General features: G+C 44.2%; 1 protein-coding gene across 2 annotated transcripts in view; it reads right to left on the bottom strand.

Moving 5' to 3' along the window:
• Positions 1 to 7,500, bottom strand: part of LOC135102084 (TOX high mobility group box family member 3-like) — a 176,549-nt gene that overhangs the window by 167,598 nt on the left and 1,451 nt on the right. The gene's annotated exons all lie outside the window — the stretch shown is intronic.

Here is a 7,500-nt window from a genome sequence, read left to right as displayed (position 1 = left end):
CACGTCTCAGCCATATATCAGGTAATGGGTAGAGTAATAATCCTAACTATTTCTCCTCCACTCCTTTACTCATTTTATCTCCTCTTCCTCCTCCTCCTCATTCTCCTCTTGTCTATTAAGGTCATATAAATTTGTTCACTAAGATCCTCAAAACAGTTATTAGTGAAGGAAAATTGTACAGCGTAATGAAATTTCATACGTTTTTGTGACCCGGAACGAAACTGAAGAATATAACATTTTATCTTACTTTACGAGGGAAGATAAAAAAAAAGGAAGTAAATAAATAAATGAATAAATAAATACAAAAATAACAAGTCTTCAGAAGCAAGATTCATTCTCTCTCTCTCTCTCTCTCTCTCTCTCTCTCTCTCTCTCTCTCTCTCTCTCTCTCTCTCTCTCTCTCTCTCTCTCTCTCTCTCTCTCTCTCTCTCTCTCTCTCTCTCTCAACCTTTCTTCCTTCCCTGCAAAGTCTATTTTTACTTCACTCATCCTTCTTTACTTAAGTCTCTCTCTCTCTCTCTCTCTCTCTCTCTCTCTCTCTCTCTCTCTCTCTCTCTCTCTCTCTCTCTCTCTCTTTTCCCCTTCCCCTTCCCCTCTTCCCTTTCTCTTTTCTTCTTCCCTCGCTCACTGTCTCATTATTACTATCATCATCATCATCATCATCATTTCCTTCCATTTTCTTTCTTCATCCTTAGCCATTTCGATGCGTTTTATTCACTTCTTATGTCATTCCTTTCCTCTTTCTTCTTTTTCTTCTACTATAGATCGCTGACTTCCTCTTGCTTTGTTTTCATCCACTTTCACAATCTGCCCTCCACGCTGACGTCACCTTCCCAGCATGACGTCATATTTATAGATGGGTCTATGGTCTAAGTGACATCTCTGTGCTGGCGAGGTAGAGTAACAAAGTAATCATGTCTTCGCTAGCAAGTGTTGTGTTATGTCTGTTATTTGTGTTGTGTTGTGTTATGGCTGTGTTATTTGACTGCTAAGAATTGGGACTGTTTTCTTAATGTTTTCTTTTAGTGATGGAAGGAAAGGAGGAGGAGGAGGAGGAGCAGGAAGAGGGACACAAAGGAAAACAAAAGAAGCAAATTATTGTAGAACTGTTAGTTATTACGAGAATGTTTGTGATAAAGAATATGGCTTTTTTGTACAGCGACAAGACGAAGGAGGAGGAGGAGGAGGAGGAGGAGGAGGAGGAGGAGGAGGAGGAGGAGGAGGAGGAGGAGGAAAAAGATAAGAAAAAAAGACAAGGAAAATTAAAGAAAAAAGTAACATAAAAAAACAGGAATATTACAAAAATAAAACAGAGGACGAAAAGGAACACAAAGAATGACAAAGGAGGAACACAAAGAATGACAGAGGAGGAACAACAAAACGACGAAGAAAAGGAGGACGGAGGAGGAGGAGGAGGAGGAGGAGGAGGAGGAGGAGGAGGAGGAGGAGGAGGAGGAGGAGGAGGAGAAAAAGGGAGTGTTTACATGTGAGAAACTCCACAACAGGACCTCATTTGGTGCCCTCATAATGGCTCATTTACGCTCAATTACCAATCAATCGTCGTCTGGCCCGTTACTCTCCCCATCACCCATCCCGCTCCTTACCTCTCACTCCGCCCTCTCCCAATTTCCTCTCCCCTCCCTCCTCCCATAGTTTCCATAAGTTCTTGCCCACTCAACCTCTCCCGCACCTGTCACTGAGGAGGAGGAGGAGGAGGAGGAGGAGATAAATTAAATAAAAGGTGACAGAGAAAGAGAAACATAAACGTGAAATTTATAAAGGTAAATGACAATAAACTGTGTGAATGAGAGAGAGAGAGAGAGAGAGAGAGAGAGAGAGAGAGAGAGAGAGAGAGAGAGAGAGAGAGAGAGAGAGAGAGAGAGAGAGAGAGAGAGAGAGAGAGAGATAAGAGAAGATGGAGACAGTGGAGGAGATGAAGAGAGAAGATGAGGAAGGACCAAAATGAGATAAGACTGGGAGGAGAAAACTCGGCTTGGAGGAGAGGTAATGGATGTAGAGGAGGAGGAGGAGGAGGAGGAGGAGGAGGAGGAGGAGGAGGAGGAGGAGGAGGTGGAGGAGGAGGAGGAGGGTGGGGAGGTTACTGAATAAAAGACTTAACAAATAATAGAAAAAAGGAAGAAGACGTGAATAAAGGGAAGGGGAACTAACAAAGGGTGAGAGGCACTTAGAGATTAGGGAGGAAAAGGGTGTATGAGAGGAGGAGAAGAAAGGAGATGAATGGCTAGGGACGATGGGAGGAGGAGGAGGAGGAGGAGGCATTGATATTTGAACACACCTGTCCAACATCTCTCTCTCTCTCTCTCTCTCTCTCTCTCTCTCTCTCTCTCTCTCTCTCTCTCTCTCTCTCTCTCTCTCTCTCTCTCTCTCTCTCTCTCTCTCTCTCTCTAGAAGAACTTTGATTCAGATAACTTCTTTCTAAGCTAACATGATCCTCCTCCTCCTCCTCCTCTTCCTCTAGTCTTCCCACTCTCCTCCAACATACTACTTCATTTCCCTACACTCTTCTAGCCCCCACCCCCCGCCACACCTGATTACACTTAACCCCACATATACATTCTCTCCTCCTCCTCCTCCTCCTCCTCCCCCAACACCTTCCAATCTCACAAAGCCTTCTATATCCCCTCCCTCCCACAATGTTCCTCTTTACCCCCCTCCCCACCTTCTCTCTCTTTCTCTCTATCTCTCTCTCTCTCTCTCTCTCTCTCTCTCTCTCTCTCTCTCTCTCTCTCTCTCTCTCTCTCTGTCGAAGGTAAACAGATATTTTCATCACAAAGACAAACAACATTTATGAACACACACACACACACACACACACACACACACACACACACACACACACACACACACACACGAAATAGAGAGAAAAAGACAGAGAGAGAGAGAGAGAGAGAGAGAGAGAGAGAGAGAGAGAGAGAGAGAGAGAGAGAGAGAGAGAGAGAGAGAGAGAGAGAGAGAGAGAGAAAGCGTTCTACTGCAATGAAAATTCTTATTCGAACATTACTTTTTTTCTTCTCTTTATTTAGACATTAATCTGACAGCATTTCCAAGAAGACAAGCAATAAACAAGTCAGTGTCTCAGAAATTCATGTTTTTTTTCTCTTTTTCTTTTTTTTTATAGTGTTTTCCTATTTTTTGTCTGTTAGATGTTACGTGGAAATGCTAAGGAGGAGGAGGAGGAGGAAGGACGGAAGGAAAGAGGAGGAGGAGGAGGAGGAGGAGGAGGAGGGTGGGGTGTCTAATCTTTCCCCCTTCACCTGTACCTTCGTCACTAATTATAAATCCATATTGACTCCTTACAGAAACCTCATCTTCTCTCGCTCGTCTCGTCGTGGATCTCTCTCTCTCTCTCTCTCTCTCTCTCTCTCTCTCTCTCTCTCTCTCTCTCTCTCTCTCTCTCTCTCTCTCTCTCTCTCTCTCTTAACTACATTCATTAACATCCATTCACGTCTAATTTAATACCGGGGAACTTATTTCTAAACACATTTTCATCGTACATACGTATTTTTAATCTTTTTTTTTCCCTCTACTTCTCCCCGACTTAATTTACCTTCAATCTCCCTCTTTTTTTTTTCCCCTATCAGTTCTAGTCCTTCCTTCCTTCCTTCCTTCCTTTCCTTTCCTTTCCTTTCCTTTCCTTTCCTTTCTTCCTTCCTTCACTTCAGATCAGCTTGGAGGCGTTCGTGTAATTTCCTCTCAGATCACCTTAATATTATTACTGAAGAAAGAGGCTCATCCACAAGTCTTGTTTAGAAGAGGATGGGAAGCGATTAGGTGAAGATGGTGTTGCTGCCTCCTCTTCTTCCTCCTCCTCTTCTTGGTGATTAGGCAGTGGTGGTGGTGGTGGTGGTGGTGGTGGTGCGTGATGATAATAATAGTGATGGGAAATGATGATGATGGTAATGATGAGGGATGGTGATGACGTATGGGAAAGAGGAAAAGGAGGAGGAGGAGGAGGAGGAGGAGGATGAAGGTGTTAATGACTAAGAGGAAGAAGAGAAATTATGGTGGTGGCGTGTGGTGAGTGGGGGGGACAGGAGGGGGAGAATGACAGGATGAAGAGGGGGAAAAAGGAGAAGGAGGAACAGGAGGAGAGGAAGAGGGAGTGAAGGACTGTTTGGATGGCAGTGATAGTTGAGTGTGGCAGTTATCAACGTCTTTAGCCAACCAACCAACACACACACACACACACACACACATACACACACACACTTTCCCCACCTCCCCTTCTCCTATCGTATTTTCCAGCACCTTTCCCTTACCCACCTAACTCCACTAATTAAAAATTCCCCTTTACTTAGATTATACACCTTCCTACACTTGTTAAACCCTAACCTACCTTACACTAACCTACCCTAACCTAACTTAACCTAGCCATACCTAACCTACCCTACCCTTACCTAACCTACCCTACCCTACCCTGATATACCTTACCCTACCCTCACCTAACTTACCCTAACCTAACAACCACCAAAATACCACACCCAACCTTCATACTTCCACTCTACTCCCAGCCACACCTGAACATCTTCCCTTCAGCCTCAAACTTGGCAGGGGAGTCAGGCAGGGCAGTCGTCACCTTGCCGTGTTTACAAGTCCAGGCTGGGGACTGTCATAGCGGGGCCGGAGGATCTGGCTAGCGGCTGCTTATTAAACCCTCCATCAATCACTTTAAATTGCCTGTTAAATGGCCACTCACTCATTTGTCTGCCTGATGTGGAACCCGAGGAGGAGGAGGAGGAGGAGGAGGAGGAGGAGGAGGAGGAGGAGGAGGGGGAGACGTACCAAGACTATTGAAGGCAGCATATGTGAAACAAAAGCTTATTAATCTTCTCTATTAAACTGCGATAACATGTTCATACACGTGACAACACATAACACACACAGCCACAAGATACCCACTGCAACTAATAAGAAACACATGGATACAAACTACAGTCAGAGTTAGACATTTCAGTACATCTATTCATGCGAAAAAAAAAAAAAAGGTAGGTGGGAAATATGAAAAAAAGCAAAACATTTCACAAAACTTTATATATTTCTTATACAACTTAACTCATTTATCGTATTTCTCAGATGAGCACTGACGTGATATTAGCTTCCACTGACGCTGGAGGGAGGGACGGGACTGGTGAAGGGGAGAGAGGATAGGATAAGGGAGAGGGGTATGCGTTGGGAGGAGGCGATGATGGGGAGGGAGGAGTGGGTAGGGAAGAGAGAAGGGAAGAGGGATGGTAAAGGGGGTGATTGGACTGAAATCTGTTGACGCAGCCTCAAGTATCAGCGTTCTGGTATCAATCCACTCCCCGTCTCTTCCCAATCATCCCTCCCTGTCCCCTCCCTCACTGCAGGAACCCCCACTCCTCGCCCCTCCACCACTGCAAGAACGCCCCCACCCTACACCCATCGCCCCTCCATTCACCCCTACACCCGCAAAACCTTCTCTTTCATCTCCTGCTCCCCTAAACACACCCTCCCCGTTCCTACTCACTCCAGTACACTCAATACCTACATCACTACATCCAAGAACCTTCATGCTCATCTCTAAACACTCCCACATACACACTACTAGTCCTCGCATACTCTAATAATATTTTTCCCTTTATACCTAATCTCCAGTATCTGCCTTATCTAAGCATCTGAAGTCTTGTTTTCTTTTTTCATCTCTATATTATCTTTTCTTGTATCTAAAGCCCGTAAACCTACTACATCTATAACTAAAATACTCTTCTTTCTCTGCCCAAAACCTATCCCACAATATCCTTGCCTTTCTCCCAATCCTCTTTCTTCTACCTCTCTTTCAATCCCAGACACCCAGCCCACCATCCCAGCTTACTACCCCAAGTCTATACCACCCACCTTTTTTCTTCTCATACTCCTCAACGAACCTCTATTCTGTACCTACACACAACCCCAGAACATCCCTATCACCCCTCCTCCAAGTCAGCACATCCTCCCCCATCTCTTCCCTCCCACCAGCACAGAGCATTGGAGACAAATATCACCACGACCTGGCGTTGCGGAAGCACATTACAAGTCGTACATCACACGCCAGGAAATGAACATGCCAACAAGATTATTTTCCAGCTAACGGCCATGCAGAAAGTGGGAAACCTGCACACAGAAAACGCGCGTCGAGGAAAGAAAACGAATCCGCGACAAAAATAGTAAAAAAAGAAAAAAAAAGAGGGAGGGAGGGTGGAAAAAAGGGAACGAAACAGCACTAGGCCGTATAAGTTTTTTGTTTTTGTTTTTATGAGGTTTTGGTGTGTGTGTGTGTGTGTGTGTGTGTGTGTGTGTGTGTGTGTGTGTGTGTGTGTGTGTGTGTGTGTGTGTGTGTGTGTGTGTGTGTGTGTGTGTGCGTGCGAGGAAGAGGAAGGAGAAGAAGAAAAGAAATGATAAAGTCCATAAAACACACACACACACACACACACACACACACACACACACACACACACACACACACACACACACACACACACACACACACACACAGCAACAACAACAACAACAGCAACAAAACCGGAAACCGAAAAAAAAAATTCAAATCATACACAGAAATTTACATGTAACGCAAAAAAAAAAAAAAAAAAATAATAATAATAAAAAAAACAATAATTCCATCACCACCATCACCAACACTACGAAAATTTCTACCGTTGCGACAAAATTAATAAACAAAGCTTTCGTGCATAAATTCATTGTGAAGAAGAAGAAGAAGAAGAAGAAGAAGAAGAAGAAGAAGAAGAAGAAGAAGAAGAAGAAGAAGAAGAAGAAGAAGCAGTAGTAGCGAGTAAGGAGTAATATGCTGAGAGGAAGAGAAATAATGTAGCGGCATAAATTGTACAAATGAATACAAGCAACAAAGGAGGAGGAAAGAGTAAAGATCTGAATTTTCCATGAGAGAGAGAGAGAGAGAGAGAGAGAGAGAGAGAGAGAGAGAGAGAGAGAGAGAGAGAGAGAGAGAGAGAGAGAGAGTTCTAACAGGGTACGAATAATAACTCTTGATATTTACATCTCCGTTACTATTACTTTCCCTGTGCATATTTTTACTTTTTTCAAGGATGACTCATAGAACGAGGAGGAGGAGGAGGAGGAGGAGCAGGAGGAAGAGATACCATAAAACTCAAACACAGACAAAGAGGAAGATTAAAAAGCAAGAAAAAAATAACGAGAAAAAAAAATCGTACAGACATCCAATGAAAATGTTGCTTTCTGCATACAAGACGTGCGGGAGAGGCGAATCCCGCGTCCCACCAGCTTCAGGAAAGACACCTCTACTGCCCCCACGCACAGGGCTCCTTCTCCAGTGACGCAGGGCCCGCGGGTTACGCCTCCGCCGCGCTGTCTATGGATTGTTTTTATGTCTCTCGGTTACCATGGCGACATAATCAAATTTTATGAAAGCAAATTCATGGAAATTTGATACAGAAGTGTACAAAGAAGAGAGTGAGGTAGGGGGATGCGCCTCCTCCTCCTCCT

Source organism: Scylla paramamosain, chromosome 7 (genome assembly GCF_035594125.1).
Source record: "Scylla paramamosain isolate STU-SP2022 chromosome 7, ASM3559412v1, whole genome shotgun sequence".
Classification (NCBI taxonomy): Eukaryota; Metazoa; Arthropoda; class Malacostraca; order Decapoda; family Portunidae; genus Scylla; species Scylla paramamosain.
The sequence above is the reverse complement of the archived record's forward strand: the minus strand, read 5'-3'. Positions and strand labels throughout refer to the sequence as shown.